The sequence below is a fragment of the Desmodus rotundus genome, chromosome 3 (assembly GCF_022682495.2).
Source record: "Desmodus rotundus isolate HL8 chromosome 3, HLdesRot8A.1, whole genome shotgun sequence".
Taxonomy (NCBI): Eukaryota; Metazoa; Chordata; class Mammalia; order Chiroptera; family Phyllostomidae; genus Desmodus; species Desmodus rotundus.
Window position 1 is genome coordinate 78,878,938 of NC_071389.1, and position 19,685 is coordinate 78,898,622.

General features: G+C 38.1%; 1 protein-coding gene across 5 annotated transcripts in view; it reads right to left on the reverse strand.

The window, feature by feature from the left end:
• RNF182 (ring finger protein 182) overlaps positions 1-19,685 on the reverse strand; it is a 62,460-nt gene that overhangs the window by 21,879 nt on the left and 20,896 nt on the right. The window lies entirely within an intron of this gene.

Here is a 19,685-nt window from a genome sequence, read left to right on the forward strand (position 1 = left end):
GGCTCTGACATGATGATTATGTGACCTGGACTAAAAAATAATACCTACTTCACAAGATTGTTGCAGTGATTCGATGAAATCATATAGGGATGTGTGTGTGTGTGTGTTGCATAAATAAGCACTATATGGATGCTATTAGAAATTTAGAAAAATATATCCATTGATTTTTTAAAAATACATCATTCTAAACTGGTAGTAAGTATAATAATATGCGTTGAACACAGTATTGAAAGGTACAGATTTTTCTGTCCATAAATAAGAGCCCAGACCAAATTGAACATAATCTACCAATTTTGCAAAACATAATAATCTCCACTACCTGATGAATTAAAATGGAAATTTTATTATTTTTCTTGCTTATTCTACCTCTATGGGGCACTAACAGCTAATGTACGAGGAGGGACAAAAAACCTGAAATTTACGTATAAAAATTGTGTATTCATTCTTTCGTGTTTAAACTTCAGTCACTTTCAAAGCACTCTCCATTTGATGCAATGCACCTATCGCGATGTTTTATCCACTGCTCAAAACAGTTTTGAGTTTGTTGATTTTGATGCTTTTTAGTAGCTTCTGCTGTTTTTTGTTTTATCTGTTCCACATTGGCAAAATGTTTCCCTTCGAGGACTTTTTTCATCCAGGGAAACAAACAAAAAAAAATGTTGCTCAGGGCGACATTGGGTGAATAGGGAAGGTGGGGCACAGAGGTCAACCTTTTTTGGTCAAAAACTGCTGAACACTCAGCACTGTGGGCAGGTGCACTCACAAATCACCCATCATGAAATGGGCAAATATATTGAAGGAGTCTTCAAAAAAAATTCGTGGAAGCCAAGTGCAGCCTCTCACAACAATGCCAGTTGGTACACTGATACAGATGGGTCCCTAGAACACTCACTGTTTTTTTGGGGGGGCGGGGGGTGGGATGCCCTCTCATATAAGTCTTGTAAGTTTAGATTGTTTGCTTGATATCTTATTCTTTACTTGGAAGGAAATCAAGGGTTAATAGAAATACAGGCTGCAAATTACATCATTAAAAATGACTGAGTCCTTTCTCATTAGACAAATCTCTTTCCTATAAATTCCTTCCTCCAAAATTTCCCTTGGCCAAAGCTTAATAAAACTGTAACCATATCAAAAAAGAATAAAACGCCTGAAGAAACTAACATAGGTGCTTTGCACCTTTTCTATAATTCAAACTTAGGTGGAAGTAGGTTAATTATTTTGAGGCCTATTTCACTAAATAAAACTAACACTACACACACACACACAGACACTCAAGTGTTCCCTCTTCTTCCAAACCAATACAACCATTTTTCTGGTTGGGAGGAGGTCAAAAAGTACACGATATACCCCTAAATCCATGACTAAAATCACAAACTTTCAATATATTTTTATCAATAGACTACTAATTGATAGGAAAGTCATGTTCAGCTTCTACAGAAACTCACTTAAAAGAGCATCAGTTGGATTTTAATTCTTAATAGATTCCTGATGTAACCCTCTTTTGATCTCTTTCGTTTAATCTTTCAAAAAGTATTTACTTAATGCCTTTGCTGGTTGGCATGTGTCAGGCTACGAGCTAGACGCTGGGGATACAAAGGTAAATCAGACGAGACTTCTGATGGCAGAAGCTGAGTATGAAGGTAAATGAATCCTTTTCTGCCCTCACCTAGTTTCTCCTCCAAGGGCTTTCTACCCAATGGCAACGCCCTTCCTCCTGAAACCCTCTCTTTTCATCACTTCGGTGCTGTCACACTTTTCCAGTTCTCTTCCTGACCACTCTTTCTCAGTGTTCACTGCCAGCTCCTCTTCTATCAGATCTCTAAATGCTGGGGCAGCCCGGCCCCCGGTCTGGAGCCATTGCTCCTTCTCTGTTGGCACTGTTTCCCATGGATTCTCTCCTTTACTCCAACAGCTTTAAATACCACCTGACAACTCCCCCAGCTCTGTGTGTACAGCTCACGCCTCTCCTCTGAGCTCCAGACTGCCTACTGCATACCACCACTCGTATTCTTCCAAACATTTCAGATGTAACCGAAGTCTAAGACCAGTCTTAATCCTCACCTCTAACCCCACCAAACATGGTTTCCCCATCATAACAAAGGCACTACCATTCTCTCAGTTTTTCAGGTCAAAACCTAGGAGTCATCTATACTGCATCTCACTCCTGACACCTGATCCACTGGCAATTCTAGTTATTTCTGCCTCCAAAGTGCATCTCCAATCTTCCATCTTCATCCAGCCTTTGACCTTGTCCATTACAAAACTGCCTCCTAATCTATTTTACTGCTTCTAACCTTGCCCCACTACCAACTATTTTGTTTCCCACAGCCAAAAGTGAGCTTCTAAAAATATAAATGACAAGACATTATTGTTCGAAAGTTTTCCATTACATAGAGATTAAAATTCAAACTCCATACAGCAAGGTACTGCACACTCTGGCCCACGCCACCCTTCTACTGCCACCCTGAACCACCATCCACGTCACCTTCCTGTCACAGAGGCCTTTATTAAGTTCTATAAACAGTCCAAACTCCTCCCGGCTTTAGGCTGTTTGCTCGATATGAAATGTCCTTACAGAGCTCATTCCTTCTCAAAGATCTCAATTTCAATATACAGTCCTCATGCAGGTTCTCCCCAATTACCTTATTTTAAAAATCTCTTAACATTTATCTTCTATTACAGCACCTTTCTACTATCTTCAACCACCTTCCACTAGCACAGTTTAACTAGTTTGTTTGCTCTCAATTTCTATTACTAGAATATACATTTTAAGAATACAAGAGCCATTGCTCCGGCCAGATGGCTAGTTGGTCAGAGCATGATCCTGTACACCAAAAGGTGCAGGTTCGATTCCCTGTCAGTGCACACACATGGGTTTTGGGTTTGATTCCCGGTTATGGTACATTTGGGAGACAACCAATAGATGTTTCTCTCTCACATCAAGTTTCTCTATCTCCCTCTCTCTATATATATTTCCCCTACCCTTTCCTCTCTCTTTAAAATCAATAAACATATCCTTGGGTGAGGATTAAAAATAAAAAAAAATACAAGAGCCATTGATATGTTGTTTACCGTGGTAGCACAAGCACTTATCAAAAGCAAGCACACAGCAAATACTCATTAATTACTTGCTGTGTAAATAAATACACTGAACTGTCTCTAAGATTCCTCCTATCTCCACCCATCTGCAATGGTATACCACACCCTTCTAAGTGTGTTAAAATCAGTACTTTGTCTTGATAAATATTCTTGAATACTATACATTTTTAATCTAGATTTTTAAATTATAAATCTACTAACCCATAATTTCCATCCAGGAATACTGACTCTGATCAGCCAAACTTCCCACGAAATCTTTAACCATAAAATTAAGTCTGTAAAAATATACATAGGGGGGTTGCAGCCAAGATGGAAACATAGGTAGAAATGCTTCACTTCCTCACACAACCAAAAGAAGGACAACAACCAATTTAAAAACAATAAACAACCAGAACTGCCAGAAAATAAAATTGTGTGGAACTCCAACGACCAAGGAATTAAAGAAACATTATCCAGACTGATAGGAGGGGCAGAGAGGTCATGCAGCAAGGCAGCAACTGGAGGACTGGGCAGGCGAGGTGGGGCTGGCTGACCGGGAAACTAAAGACTCAAAACCTCTACCTGTAACACACTGTGGGGGTTGCGAAGGCGGGAGAAACTCCCAGTGTCACAGGAGAGTTCGTTGGAAAGTGGGGCTAGAGCAGAGCGAGCCGGCACCATTATTCCCTCTCTGATATCTCCCCCACAGATAGAGCCACAAGGCAGCAAAGAGGGTTGCCCCACCCTAGTGAATACCTAAGGCTCCACCCCTTACAACTTAACAGGTGTGCCGAAAGGAAGAAATATAAAATGAAAGAACAGAACAAAACTCCAGAAAAAGAACCAAGCGACGAGGAGATAGACAACCTATCTGATGCAGGGTTCAAAACACTGGTAATCAGGATGTTCACAGAATTGATTGAGCTCGGTAGCAAAAATGAGGGAAGCAATGAAATAGCTACACAAAGTGAAATAAAGCAAAATATTCAGGGAACCAACAGGGAAGGGAAGGAAACTGGGACACAAAACAATGATTTGGAACAAAAGGAATAAACATCCAACAGGAACAGAATGAAGAAACGAAAATTCAAAAAAATGAGGAGAGGCTTAGGAACCTCTGGGACAACCTTAAACCTTACAATATCCAAATCACAGGGGTGCCAGGAGGAGAGGAGAAAGAGCAAGAAATTGAAAACTTATTTAAACAAATAATGAAGGAAAACTTCCCCAGTCTGGCAAAGGAAAGAGACTCCCAAGAAGTTCAGGAACCCCAGAGTCCCAAAGAAATTGAACCCAAGGAGAAACACACCAAGGCACATCATAATTAAGTTACCCAAGGCAAAGATAAGGAGAGAATCTTAAAAGCAGCAAGAGGAAAGGAGAGTTACCTCCAAAGGAGTTCCCATAAGGCTATCAGCTGATTTCTCAAAAGAAACCTTGCAAGCAAGAAGGGACTGGAAAGAGCTATTTAAAGTCATGAAAGGCAAGGACCTACATCCAAGATGACTCTATGCAGCAAAGCTATCATTTAGAATGGGAGGGCAGATAGAGTGCTTCCCAGATAAGGTAAAGTTAAAGGAGTTCACCATTACCAAACGCTTATTATATGAAATGTTAAAGTGACTTATCTAAGAAATAGAAGATCGAAACTATGAACAGTAAAATGACCAAAAACTCATAACTATCAATAACAACCTAAAAAACAAAAACTAAGCAAACAACTAGAACAGGAAAAGAATCACAGAAATGGAGATCACATGAAGGGTTATCAGTGGGTAGAGGGAGGGGGAGAATGAGGGTAGGAAAGGTACAGGGAATAAGAAGCATAAATGGTAGGTACAAAATAGACAGGGGGAGGTTAAGAATAGTATGGGAAATGGAGAAGCCAAAGAACTTATATATACAACCCATGGATATGAACTAAGGTGGGGGGGAATGCTGGAGGGTGGAGGGGTACAGGGTAGAGGGGGGATAAAGGGGAGAAAAACTTGGAACAACTGTAATAGCATAATTATAATAAAATATACTTAAAAGAGATACATAAATCATAACATCTAGGAAGTTCTCAATATACATTGAACAAATGAATAAATTCCTTTATCTTCATCATTGAAAATCCCCAACATTCATATATATTTGTCCACATTAGCTACAGATTTAGGTTCATCAAAGATATCCATTAGTAAAATTCATGGACTACAATTCCTATAGGACTGTTTCTCTGTAAATGTCTAGATGTCAAGCCGAGAGCATATTTTTGTATGTAAGGCTTTTACATTTTCTCTGAATGTTCCCTTATATTAAGCAAAAACCATCACCATTACTATATTTCAATACTCATAGCTTTCTCAAAATTATAACTACAGTAGAGCTAGAAAGATGTTATTTTTATATGCCCTGACTGGCGTGGCTCAGTGGGTTGGGCCTTGTCCCACAAAGCGAAAGGTCGCTGGTCCCAGTCCTGGTCAGGGCACATGCCTGGCCTGCAGGCCTGGTCCCTGGTTAGGGCGCATGCAAGAGGAAACCAGTCGATTTTTTCTCTCTCACATAGATGTTTCTCTCCCTCTCTTTCTCCCTCCCTGCCTCTCTCTCTAAAAATAAGTAAGTAAAATATTTTTTAAAGAATACTATTCTAAAATTTTAGAAAAGTCACAAACAAAAATATTTTTCCTTTTCACCGCTTCCAAAAATGTTTTGCTCACCTCCCATAATTCTAAAGAATGTATCTGTCCTCCCGCATTAATAAAAATGGCTATAATACCCCCTGAAATGGAGTATATTTATACTTACTGAAGTCCAATTGTACTCTGGGACTCAGCAAAATGTTACCAATCCAATTAATACTTCAATTAAAAACGGGCAAAAAGGAAAAAAAAATCCCTTTCTAAATTCTACCACATTTACTATATGCCCTAATCCAAGCTTGACAGGGAGAAACAGAAATATAGATACATGTTATTGAACTTATTTGCCCCAAATGACTTTCCTCAATAGGCATTTCAGATGCATCTTCATGTGTCACTTTGCAACACAGCCACATAATGTGGCACTATTGATTGACACACTCAACCAGGAAGAGTAGGAGAAAAAAGCTGCGATATATTTTTAATGAGATAAAAATGGCATAAGAAAAGAAGCACACTGTTAGGAAAGATAACTTTGTATTTATTGCACATTAAGGTTAAGTGATTTTGTTGTGTGACAGAGATACGAAACACTCGTATGCTCTAAAGGCAAACCCAGAAGAGCACTGCTTCCTTTCTTATCAGCCCAGAAAATGTGGGTTTAGGAAGCTTTTAAGTTATTTTTAAAAATTCCTCCTTGTTTTATGGTTGAGAAAAAAAGCTCAACTGCCAATATCCCTGAAGATGGTCAGAATTAGTCTGGAAAATCTGCCTGGGAAGAACAGAAACTTGTAGTGGGACGAGATACATGAAACAGACAAAGAATGTCACAAAATAGTCTGAAGCAACGGACAGCCAGCAGGTACTGGGCCAAAGCAAGGACAGGGTGCAGCAGAAGGTAAAAATAGAAGACCACTTTTAAAGGCTTTAAACCCATCTTCAAAATCTTTTCTCAGCCAGTAACCAGCGGCTCAGTGAGTGACATGAATACATTTAAAAGGTACTTGAAGAACATGATGTACTCTCTGCTCTTAGATTTTATTTTCAGTTGTTAGAAAGAAAAAGTCAAAGTTTAAACATCAAGAGGATTAAAAAAAAAAGTCAAAGTAATCTTTAAAGCCAAGAAAAGAAAGGGGTGACAAGGAGGTGTCAAAAGCACCAAGTAGGTCAATGATAGAAACACGCAGGGGATAACAGCCATTCTAACAGGTGTGAGGTGAAAGCTCATTGTGGTTTTGATTTGCATTTCCCTAATAGTGAAGCTGAGCATCTTTTCATGTATCTGTTGGCCATGTGTATGTCTCCTTGGGGAGAAGTGCCTGTTCAGGTCCTCTGCCCATTTTTTACTTGGATTGTTTGTTTGGTGTTGAGTTGTATGAGTTCTTTGTATATTTTGGGTATTAATCCCTTGTTGGAGCTGTTGTTTGCAAATATCATCTCCCATTCAGTTGGTTGCCTCTCTGTTTTACTGACAGTGTCTTTTGCTGTGCAGAAGCTTTTTAGTTTGATATCATACCATTCATTTGTTTTTGCCTTTACTTCCCTTGCCTTTGGGGTCAAATTCATAAAACCTTCTCTAAGACCAAAGTCCCTAAAGTTTAGTACCTATGTTTTCTTCTATTATCAACAAGAAAAGCAAAAGCAAGTGTTGGAAAGGTTGTAGACAAAATGAAACCCTCATTCACTGCTAGTGGGAGTGTAAACTGGTACAGCCACTATGGAAAACAGTATGGCTGTTCCTCAACAAATTAAGAATAAAGTTACCATATGACCCAGCAATCCTTCTTCTGGGCATCTACCCCCAAAATTTGAAAACATTTATTCACAAAGATATACGCACCCCTATGTTCACTGCAACATTATTCACGGTGGCCAAGACATGGAGACAACCCAAGTGTCCTTCGACAGAGGACTGGATAAAGAAGATGTGGTACATATGTACAGTGGAGTACTACGCAGCCATCAGAAAAGATGAAATACTACCATTTGCAACAACATGGATAGACCTTGAGACTATCATGCAAGTGAAATAAGTCAGTCAGAAAAAGCTAAGAACTATATAATTTCACTCATGTGTGGGATATAAAACTGAAACTCATAGACACAGACAACAGTATGGTGGTTACCAGAGGGAAGGGGGAATAGTAAAGGGTAAAGAGGGCCAAATATATGGTGAGAAAAGATTATTTGCTTTGGGTGGTGGACACACAGTGCAATATACAGATCATGTATCATAGAAATGTACACTTGAAACCTATATGATCTTATTAACCAATGTCACCCCAACAAATGTATTTAAAAAATAAAAAAAAGAAACAGACCACATCACACATAACCACAGATGTCTAAGGGGAAGGCAGACTACAATGGGTTTAGGGTGAAAGTTCAACCACGTCAGAAAGAAAATGCTAACAACGAATTTGAACAGTTAAAATACTAGAGAAAAGCAGCAAGGAGGAATATTAGAATAGTCAACTGATTTAAGTCAAATATGGGTGATAAATAAGAGAACATTTTGGTATATATAATGTTAAGTTTGAGCTCTTTAAATATATCCATTTTTTTCCCACCTGGCATTAATGAAAACCAAAGGATATTAATCAAATTTCAGGTTGTAGGCGAACAAAATAATATTGCACTATGAACATTTTAATGTCAATTTTGCGTAACAACAGAAACCTAGTCATGACCAAAAGATGTTAATATAGACTTAAAAATATGTAAAATTGTGAGAAAGAATCTAATTTCCAAATTCAAAAAATGTTAATTTTTTTTTTACCTAGTAAAAGGAAAACTGTAGTAGCATCATGGATTTTAGAGCTGCTGACAGAGACCTCTGGTTTATTCTATAACTACAGCTGAGACTTCTGCCATGGAGTGAGTAATGCCTCAGCAGTGCCACTCAGCTGCATTGTAACAGGTGACAGACACCAGTCGTAGGTCTCCCCTGTGTGTCTCTACAGGGCCTACGTCTAGGAAGGCTGAAACCTCAAATATGTTAAAAATCCATAACATCACAATGATACTTTAAAAACAAACATCATCTTTGGAAGATGGTAGGAAACCAACTCATTCTGAAAATGGATAATAAATAAAGGGCAAGACTCAAACACTTATCCAGTCTTCCCTTTACAGAAAGTTCCTTAGAGTAACCAAATAATTGATAAGACAAAAATTCTTCTTTAAAGATGCATTTTAATTAATAAAAGGTAATAGAATTATATTATTTTGCATCCCCTAGTGAAATAATTGACTAGGCAGGACTTGGCCAACAATGGCCAGCAGCTCAAACCTGATCTGGTAACTAAAGTTTTGCAGGAAGGCAGCCATGCCCATTCATTTACAGACTGCCTGAGGCCGCTGCTGCACTACAGCGACAGAGGCCATCTGGCCTGCACAGCTGAAATATATTCACTGTCTGGCCGTTCACAGAAAGAGTTTGCCAACCCCTGATCCAGACAATAATTATCAATGGTTGCCAAAAAACATTAAGCAAAAAGCAGAAGGGGAAGTTTATGATGGAGGCGTCAGGCTGACAATACCTGTGCTTCCTGGTCAAACATAACCTGGCAAGGAGGGGGACGAGGTGTTGTACGTCTCCCTCATTCCCTGCAATAGGAAGTACATATGCCACCTCTGAAGTCTTCTTGACAAAAAAATGGAAAATCTGATTAAAGCTTTGGCTCTAATTACCAGTTTCTAGGAAGTATAGGGGACAGAAAAACAAATTAAACTACACCATGGGGGCATGATTGGTAAAAATTCACAATGGGAAATTCTACAGGCAAAGGATCTGATTTCTTCAATAAATAAATTGCAAGGAAAGAAAAAAAGGTGAACCTTTAGATTAAAAGAAGCCTAAGAGATTTATCAACTAAATGCACCTGTAGTCCTTATTTGGATTCTGACTCAGACACATCAACTAGACCAAAACATTACAAGACAACCAGGGAAATATGAACACTGAGCGGACAGTTGGTGACAGTAAGGAATAACTGTGCTGTTTTCTGGTGTGCTAATAGTGTTGTGGTTGTATATATTTTTTAAAGCAAGTCCCTTCATTCTTTTAAAGACACATACTGATGTATTCACAGATGAAATAATTCAACATCTGGGTTTTGTTTAAAATAATCCAAGGGGGAGATGGGCAGATAAATGAAGCAAGATTAGACATATGTTGATCATTGTTAGGGCTGAGTGATTAAGTAAAAGGAATTCATTCTACCACTTTCTCTACTTTTGAATATGTTTCAAGTTTTTCCGTAATAAAACGATAAAAATAAAAACCATTAGCAAAGCTTTTTGTTGGAAAACAAACAATTTGTGCTCATGGATGTGTAGTTTCTGCCCTTGCCCATCTACCATGTATATCTACTGATTAACCAAATATTTATTGAACAATTGCTAGGTGCTATCAATAATGTTACCTTCAGGAAATGTACAATCGAGAGGTAGAGCCCAGTAACTCACTCAGCTATGACAGTACTTGATAATAAGTGCTGCAAGAGAAGGATGCCAAGGGAATGGAGAGAAGGGGGAGTTACACCTTCCTGTGTTCCTCATTCCCACCCCTGAAAATTTTTTGTAGTATGTTCATCTATCCTGATTTTCTATATTTTCTGTCTTATGCAATAGATCTACTTTCTCTAAGTGGCTCCGACTTACTCCATCTTACTTTTTTTAACATTTTTTTTTTATTGTTGGTCAAGTACAGTTTTCTGCCTTTCCCCCCCCCCCACCCCTCCTCCATCTTATTTTTTAATTTTTAATTATATTTTATTGATTATGCTACTACAGTTTTCCTGATTTTTCCCCCTTTGCCTCCCACCACCAACACCCCCCACTCCCTCAGGCAATCCCTTTACCATTGATCATGTCATGGGTCATGGGTATAAGTGCTTTAGCTACTCCATTTCCTATACTGCTCTTTACACCCCCATGGCTGTTCTGTGACTACCAATTTGTACTTAAACCGCTCCTCGCCTTTTCACCCACTCCCCTTAAGCACCCTCCCATCTGGCAACCATCAAAATACTCTTTGTATCCATGACTCTGTCTCTGTTCTTCCTGTTTGCTTCGTTTATTTTTGGTTCAACTGTTGATAAATGTGTCTTTTTTGCCATGTTATTGTTCATAGTTTTGATCTTCTTTTTCTCAAATAAGTCCCTTTAACATTTCATATAATAATGGTCTGGTGATGATGAACTCCTTTAGTTTTTTCTTGTCTGGGAAGCTTTTTATCTGCCCTAAGATTCTATATGATAGCTTTTCTGGGCAGAGCAATCTTGGCTCTAGGTCCTTCTTTTCCATCACTTTGAATACTTCTTGCCAACCCCTTCTAGCCTGCAAGGTTTCCTTTGAGAAGTCAGCTGACAGCCTTACAGGAACTCCCCTGTCGGTAACTAACTGCTTTTTTCTTGCTGATTTTAAGATTCTCTTTATCTTTAACCTTTGGCATTTTAATTATAATGTATCTTGGAGTGGGCCTGTTTGCATTCATCTTGTTTGGGACTCTCTCTGCTTCCTGGACTTGTATGTCTATTTCCTTCACCAAATTAGGGAAGTTTTCTTTCATAATTTTTTCAACTGAATTTACAATTTGTTGCTCTTTCTCTTCTCCTTCTGGCACCCCTATGATGCAAAAGTTGGACCTTTTGAAGTTGTCCCAGAGGCTGCTTATACTATCCTCATATTTTTAGATTCTTTTTTCTTCTTGTTGTTCTGATTGGTTTTATGTTTCTTATGTTCCATATCATTGCTTTGATTCTCAGCTTCATCCACTTTACTGTTTTTTCTGTGGAAATTGGAAATTGTTCTTTATTTCAATTAATGTATCCTTCATTTCTGACTAGATCTTATGCTGTTGAGGTCCTCACTGAGTTCCTTGAGCATCCTTAAAACCAGTGTTTTGAACTCTACATCTGAGAGATTGCTCGGCTTCATTTCATTTAGCTCTTTTTCTGGAGTTTTGCTCTGTTCTTTTATTTGGGCCATATTTCTTTGTCTCCTCATTTTGGCAGCCTCCCTGTGTTTGTTTCTTTGTATTAGGTAGAGCTGCTTTGACTCTGTGTCTTGGTAGTATGGCCTAATGCAGTAGGTGTCCAGTAGGGTCCAGTGGCACAGCCTCCCCTATCACCCAAGCTGGGTACTCGAGGTTCGCCCTTTGTGGGGGCTGAGTACACCCTCCTCTTATAGTTGATACTTGATTGCTGTTGGCAGATCAATGGGAGGGATTTACCCAGGCCAATGAGGTGCAAGGACTGTCTGTGACCACTTACCACCAATCTCTGCCCTCTGTGGATGATCTGCTGTTCAGGGACAGGGAAGTGGTTCTCTGACATGGTCTGTAGCTGTTCACTGGGTGCACTAGCCCTGCAGTTTCCCAGGTGATAAAGACCAAGGTCAGACCTCATCTGTGTTTTCTCAGGGCCACCCTGCCTGAGCTATAAAGCAATCTGAGATGGCTGCTACTTGTGCTTGGCTTGGAGATTCCCAAGCTGGCTACTGCTAGAGTGCCAGGTCTGCAGCTCACTGAGGCCAGCTGTTACTTGTTTGATAGGATTTAGGAAGTTGTGAAGCATGAGCCAAGACCAGCCATTTACATGGAAAAGCATGTTTCAGAAAGTTTCAGTTAAGCAAGATGAGTAAGTTCTAGAGATGTGCTTAAAAACACTGAACCTATATCAACAATGCGGTACTATACACATAAAACTGTTAAGAGAGTACATCTCATATTAAGTGTTCTTACTACAATTTTTAACGTGTTATTTTCTCCTGAAAAAAAAAGCACAGGAAAACCATCAACATGAAATTCAGGCATAGCAATAATAGGGAGAAAACAACAAAGGGGACAAAACCCAACTTAATGTTTAACAGTCAAAATAGCGTAAGTTAATAGGTTTTTTTTTTAATTGTTATTCAATTACAGTTGTATGCCTAATAGGTTTGACATAAGGAAAAGAAGTGGTACTCTGCAGTCTTTGACATTTTTAAAATACTGTAGTGGTCACACTTAATCAAAAAATTCTAAAGTTGTATTTACTTCCTTAGATCTGTTTTTTTGTTGTTTTCCGGATGCTGTTACTTTATCTTCGCCTAAGCTACAGTGTGGAAGTAACTCAAAAGAGACTTGGCAGATTGAGACAGAAGTGTTTGACAACGGAGTTCTGTTAAATCACCTGATGGGGCTACCAGCGACACTGTTAAGTCACTGTCATCGCCACCTAAGGGCAATTTCATCTTTTAAGGTTATTTTCTAAAAATATACGATGGCAACACTGGCAGTTTGACATTTAATAAATATATTCTGTGATAACATCTGAGGGTAAATCCTCAGATTGGCACACAATCGTTTTTAAACAAATCCCAACTATCTCTAATGAGCAGGCTCTGGGATCCCGAGTAAATCACTTGGGGAAATCATTTAACCTTTCTGGGTCATGGCTTTTTCATTGGAGAAATTAAGATTCTGAACTTAATGGCTAAAGACCTTCCTGTTCAACCTTACAAGAACCTATGATTAGGAGCAGCTTTCCATATGCATTGCGGTGTTAGCAGGAATTCAAATGACAACTGAGCATTTACATCCTGGCAAAGCAAAGCACTAGTAACACTCTTACTTTCTCACTACTCAGTGTCGATAAAGCCTTGTTAAGTTTTCTTCTTAGGGTCTGGCACAGAGTAAGCAACTAATCTATGTACACTAACTGTTGTTAATGTAAATTACTTTTAAGAAAAGAAAACTTTATATAACAATATTAACATGAATTGCTGATGATCAGAGGATGCCACTTTGAAGTAAAAAAAAAGATCTGGGTTTGAATCCCAACTCCACCAATCACTAACTATATAATCCTGATTGTGTTATTAAAAACGTCTGAGCCCCTGTCTCTTGATGTGATGTGGAGACAGCAGTAACCTCACAGGGTTGTTAGAAGAATAACAGATATAATGTGCCTGATTAAACAAATATTAATTCCTTTTCCCCTAGACAGTTCTGGACATCAAAGTCTTCTAGGTATCACTGATACTAACCCCATTTCTGGTTTCATCCTGAATTTCCATTCATAAAGCACTCTTGCCCTGTGCTATTGACAGACTCTCTCCTTGAACAAACTTTAATCAGGCCCCTCTGAACCCTCTACTCAACTTAGGCCTCAATTTCCGCCTGTAAGAACTGCAACTTTCAGCACAATTGATTTCACTGTCCTCCCACACTAAGAGACTTAAACACTAACATAGTTTCTATTAGCTCAAGGCCATGTTCCTAGAAAGACGGCCTAGTTCCCTAAAATGCCTGCCTGAGACAGCTCAATGCTCCAAAAGAATGTACTGTTTGTTACAACCAAAACCTGACTATAGGCCACTGACCTTCCTTTTTCTCTGAGCATGTACTCTAAAAAGCTTGCGATATAAATCCTTTCCCAACCAGAATTGTCTCCTCAAGAACCTGGGAGTCACCTCTTTGAAAAGCAAACATCCTGGGAGATAGCTCTCCTGTCTCCCAGGCCTTGGTGGGTGTAAGAGCATAGTTCCAGTGAGCACCTTGTTCCAAAGTGCAGAACTACTTCCCATCCTAAGGATATGAGAAGTTTGTTTCTCCTCCAGGTAAGTGTCAATGAACAAACCCAGACTGCCTAATAACCACAGAGACCAACTCTCCTTAACAACCTTTAGTTAAAGGTGATATCATATGGTATTTGACCCTCACTGCCTGGCTTATTTCACTTAGCATAACACTCTCCAGTTCCATCCATGCCATTGCAAAGGGTATAAGCTCCTTCTTTCTCTCTGCTGCATAGAATTCCATTGTGTAAATGTACCATAATTTTTTGATCCACTCATTTGCTGATGGGCACTTAGGTTGCTTCCACTACTTGGCTATTGTAAATTGTGCTGCTATGAACATTGGGGTGCACAGGTTCTTGTGAATTGGTGTTTCAGGGTTCTTAGGGTATAATCCCAGCAGCGGAATTGCTGGGTCAAAGGGCAGTTCCATTTTTAGTTTTCTGAGGAAATTCCATACTGTTTTCCACAGTGGCCTCACCAGTCTGCATTCCCACCAACAGTGCACTAGGGTTCCCTTTTCTCCAAATCCTCTCCAACATTTGTTTGTTGATTTGTCCCAGGGGAGTGGGGAGGGGATAGTGGGGAGAGGGGTCTATAGGAGCTACTATAAAGGGCACAAGGACAAAATCAAGGGGGAGGGTACAGGTGGGGGAGGGAGGTGGGACTGGCTGGGGTGGGGTGGAGGGAAGGGGAGAAAATGCAGACAATTGTAACTGAATAAAAATAAATTAATTAATTAAAAATAAATAAATAACTAAATCAGAAATCAGGTATTTCTCAGATATCTGAAATTAAAAAAAAAAAAAAAACCTTTAGTGCCTTTCCTTTAGCACATCCTAGGATCTAAAAGGACTCAGGCCTTTTGTTTCGGTGGCTTTGAGTTCAGTTTACACTGAAGTCTCTCCCCGCTGCTGCAGTAGTACTGAGTAAAATCTGCCATTTTTAAAAGCATCTGGGGAAAAAATTTTCTTTAACATTATTCCCTTACCAAATACCTCCCAGGTGCCAGGTACCATATCAATGAGCAAGACGCTCTCACCTTCCTCACAGAGCTCACAATCTGATGCCGAGGACAGGCACACACACAAGACACAGCAGCCACGAGGCAGTGAGATAAGCACTGGTGGTAAACAGTTCCACTGGATCTCAGTATTCACTTCTCCGGTAGCATAATGCATTAGCTACAAGAAGTCCTATTTCTCTGTGGACTGCAAAGCAGAAATGAGCTCCATGGCCCTACTAACAATGTCTTACATTGTATAACATTCTGTAATTTTATCTAGGGTGTGCCATACATCTGTTACTGGTTATGCTTTTTTCATTTAGATGAATGAAATTATACAGTACTTTGTCATTTAAAAACTTTCACTATTGAAACATCTATAAGGTAGCCATTCGTGTCCCCTAGTGTAATTAAATATTTATAATTCCATGAAGGCTTATTTTGTATCTATACTAATCTACCAAATAAGAATTTCAGGAAAAGACAAAGAACAAAAAAAAGGTTTCTTCCATATGTTCTTTAAAAATCATTGATTTTCCTCTTTTATTTTTCAGTGTACTATAAACATGCATTAACTTAATACCTTGAACGACAAAAATTTTAAATGCTATAGACTCAACTTTTGAACATATGAATTCAAATCAATTGTCTATCAAAAACACACAGGTAAGGCATTTATAGTTCATCATAATATTGTTTACTACAGTGGTATACAGAAAAACAGAACTTATCATATTTAGGTTAATAATTTAGAATTAATAATTAAAAGGTTTCTCTAATGATATATCAGGATAACATTGGTATGTGAGAAAATACCCTTACTTACCCTGTGTTATTGACAATGTAACTTCTGTGGATCTAATAATTTCTCTAAACACAATTTTTTTAGAGCACTTTAAAATATACAAAAAAAATTGACAGGAAAGTACAAAGATTTCCCATATACTCTCCCACATATGCATAGTCCCCCACATTATCAAAATCACTCACCAGATGGTACATTTGTTACAATTGATAAATCTTAATAATTTTTGTAAAAGCCATTTTCAAGAATCATTTTTACTTTCTATGTTATAATAAAAAGTACTAAACCCTAAAGAAACTAGCATAAAAAATTAAGCATTCTTTGCCTAAGATCAAGTGCAGTTAAAAATAAAAGTATTCTGTGTCATTTCACTAAAAAAGAAAGAAAATAATTTGACAGTAGTGAATTAAGTTATATTTTGTTTTTCTAATAATAAGTTCAAATAAAGTTGGTCTTAATTTTCTAAAAATTACAAATAAAGATCTACACTAAAAGTCATTATCAAATTTTCATAAAATTGCCTTAATATTTAATTGATTTTATTGTAAGAAATAATAAAGAAATAACTGGTTCAAAGAAAGTCTTCAAAAGGCCAATAATATACTAACATTCAGGACTGTTTATCTTCCTTTTATACAAAAGCTTAGTTTCTTAGTTATTGATAAATACTGAGTAGAATTTCCCTAGTTCCACATACTGCTTTGTAGCTCACACAGGATGGTCCCAGGCAGAACGCGAGTGGGGGCTGACCCTGGCCTGAGCCACCCAGGAAACCCCAGAACCTGCACACTGAGTGGACAGCTACAGACCATGTTGGAACACCACCACCAGGCCCCTGCACAGCTGATCCTCCATGGAGGGTGGAGGTTACTGTCAGTGGTCACAGCCACTCCTTGCACCTGACTGGCTTCGGCAAATCCCTCCCATAGATCTGCCAACAGCAACCAAGGCTCAACTACAAGAGGAGAGTATATTCAGGCCAAACAGAGGGAGCACCTCAAGTACCCAGCTTGGGAGATAAGAGAGTCTGTGCCACTGAATCCTACAGGACACCTACTATATTAGGCCATACTACCAAGACAAGGAGTCATAGCAGCTCTACCTAATACAAAGAAACAAACACAGGGAGGCTGCCAAAATGAGAAGACAAAGAAATATGGCCCAAATAAAAGAACAGATCAAAACTCCAGAAAAAGAACTATACAAAATGGAGATGAGGAAATTATCAGATACACAATTCATTACCCCGGTTATAAGGATGCTCAAGGAACTTAGTGAGTACCACAACAGCATAAAAAAGACTCAGGGGAAAACGAAGGATATACTAACGGAAATAAAAAACAATTCACATGGAATCAACAGTAAAATGGATAAAGCCAAGAATCAAAGCAATGATATGGAACATAAGGAAACAAAAAACAACCAATCAGAACAATAAGAAGAAAAACGAATCTAAAAAAATAAGGACAGTGTAAGGAGCCTCTGGAACAACTTCAAGGGTACCAACATTCACATCATAGGGGTGCCAGAAGGAGAAGAAAAAGAGCAAGAAATTGTAAATCTATTTGAAAAAATTATGAAAGAAAACTTCCCTGATTTAGTGAAGGAAATAGACATGCAAGTCCAGGAAGCACAGAGAGTCCCAAACAAGATGGATGCAAACAGGCCCACACCAAGACACATCCTAATTAGAATGCCAAAGGTAAATACAAAGAGAGAATCTTAAAAGCAGCATGAGAAACACAGTTAGTTACCTACAGGGGAGTCCCCATAAGACTGCCAGCTAATTTCTCAAAGGACACTTTGCAGGCTAGAAGGGATTGGTAAGAAATATTCAAAGTCATGAAAGCGGGGACCTACAGCCAAGATTGCTCTGCCCAGCAAAGCTATCATTTAGAATTGAAGAGCAGACAAAGAGCTTCCCAGACAAGAAAAAACTAAAAAATAAAAGAGTTCATCATCACCAAACCATTATTATATGAAATGTTAAAGGGACTTATTTAAGAAAAAGAAGATCAAAACTATGAACAATAAAATGGTAACAAATACATATCTATCAATAATTGAATCTAAAAAACAAATGAAACAAACAGGAAGAACAGAGACAGAATCATGGATATGAAGAGTATTGTGATGGTTGCCAGATGGGAAGGCGGTTAAGGGGAGTGAGTGAAGAGGTGAAGAGGGGATTAAGAAGTCCAAATTGGTAGTCACAGAACAGCCATGGGGTTGCAAAGTACAGCATAGGAAATGGAGTAGCTAAATGACACATAAGCATGACCCATGGACATGAACAATGGTGGGGGTATTGCCTGAGGGGTATGGGGTACTGGGTAGAAGGGGCAAAGGGAGAAAAAATTGTGACAACTGTAACAGCATAATCAATAAAATATATTTAAAAGGAAAAAACAACTACATGTGGCTTATAAAGAAACAACTCAAACATAAAAGTCCTAGAAGTCAAAATTTTAAAAAAGATATACCATGCAAACACTAACCAAAGAAAGGCTTGTTGATGCTATTATCTGACAAGTAGACTATAAGAACCACTACTAGCACTAAAGACAGGCATTTAATTGTAACAAAAGGTTCCAATACAACAAGAAGATATAACAATTATATATTTGCATGTATCTAATAATATATCTTCAAACATATTTGAAAAAACTAATAAAATTAAAAGGAAACATAAAAATGTGTCATCACTGTGAGAGATTTACTTTAGTTTTCTCAGTAACTGACAGAATAAGTAGGTGAAAAAAGTGATAGGAAGTTTGAGTCATATAATTAGTAAGTTTTATTAAATATACATGTATGGAACGCAGCACCATTAAACTACAGAATACACTGTACAGTCTATTCAAGTGTACATGTATCGCTTACCAAAAATGACCATAGTCAGGCCATAAAAACAAGCCTCAAAAATATCAAAACACTAAAATCTTCACAATGTGTTATTTGGTAACAATGCGATTAAGCTAGAAAACAATTTAATAGTCATTAGAATATTCCAAATAATTGGAAATTAAGCAATAAGTATTTAAATAACCTATAGGTCAAGGAAAAAAATACAATGGCCATTTTAAAGTAGTTTGAGCAGAAAAATTGAGATGTAACATTGCAACTGGTAGGATGCTATTAAAACCATGGCTTCATGGAGTAGAGCTATGCTTGTATATATTAGAAAAGCAAACTGAAAATCAGTAATGTAAGTATCATTCTCCCAAAGTAGGAAAAAGAATAGCTAATTGAAGCAAAAAACATTTGGAAAGGAAAAATAAGCCAGGAACAGAAATTAACGAATTAGAAAATAAGCATACAATCGCAAAAAAAAAAAACCCCAACAAAGTCAAAATAGTCTTATTGAAAGAATAAACTTGATAAACTCCATGCAAGACTGATCAAGGGGAATAAAAGCACAAATTGTCGACATCAGGAATGAAAAAGGAGATACTACTCAGATGCCACAAACTTTAAAAAAAAAAAAAAGAGGACAGTATTAACAACTTTCACTGGCAAATTTGAAAATTTATATAAAATAGCCAAATTCCTTGAAAAAACACAATCTACCAAAATCAATGCAAGAAGAAATGGAACAATCTGAGTA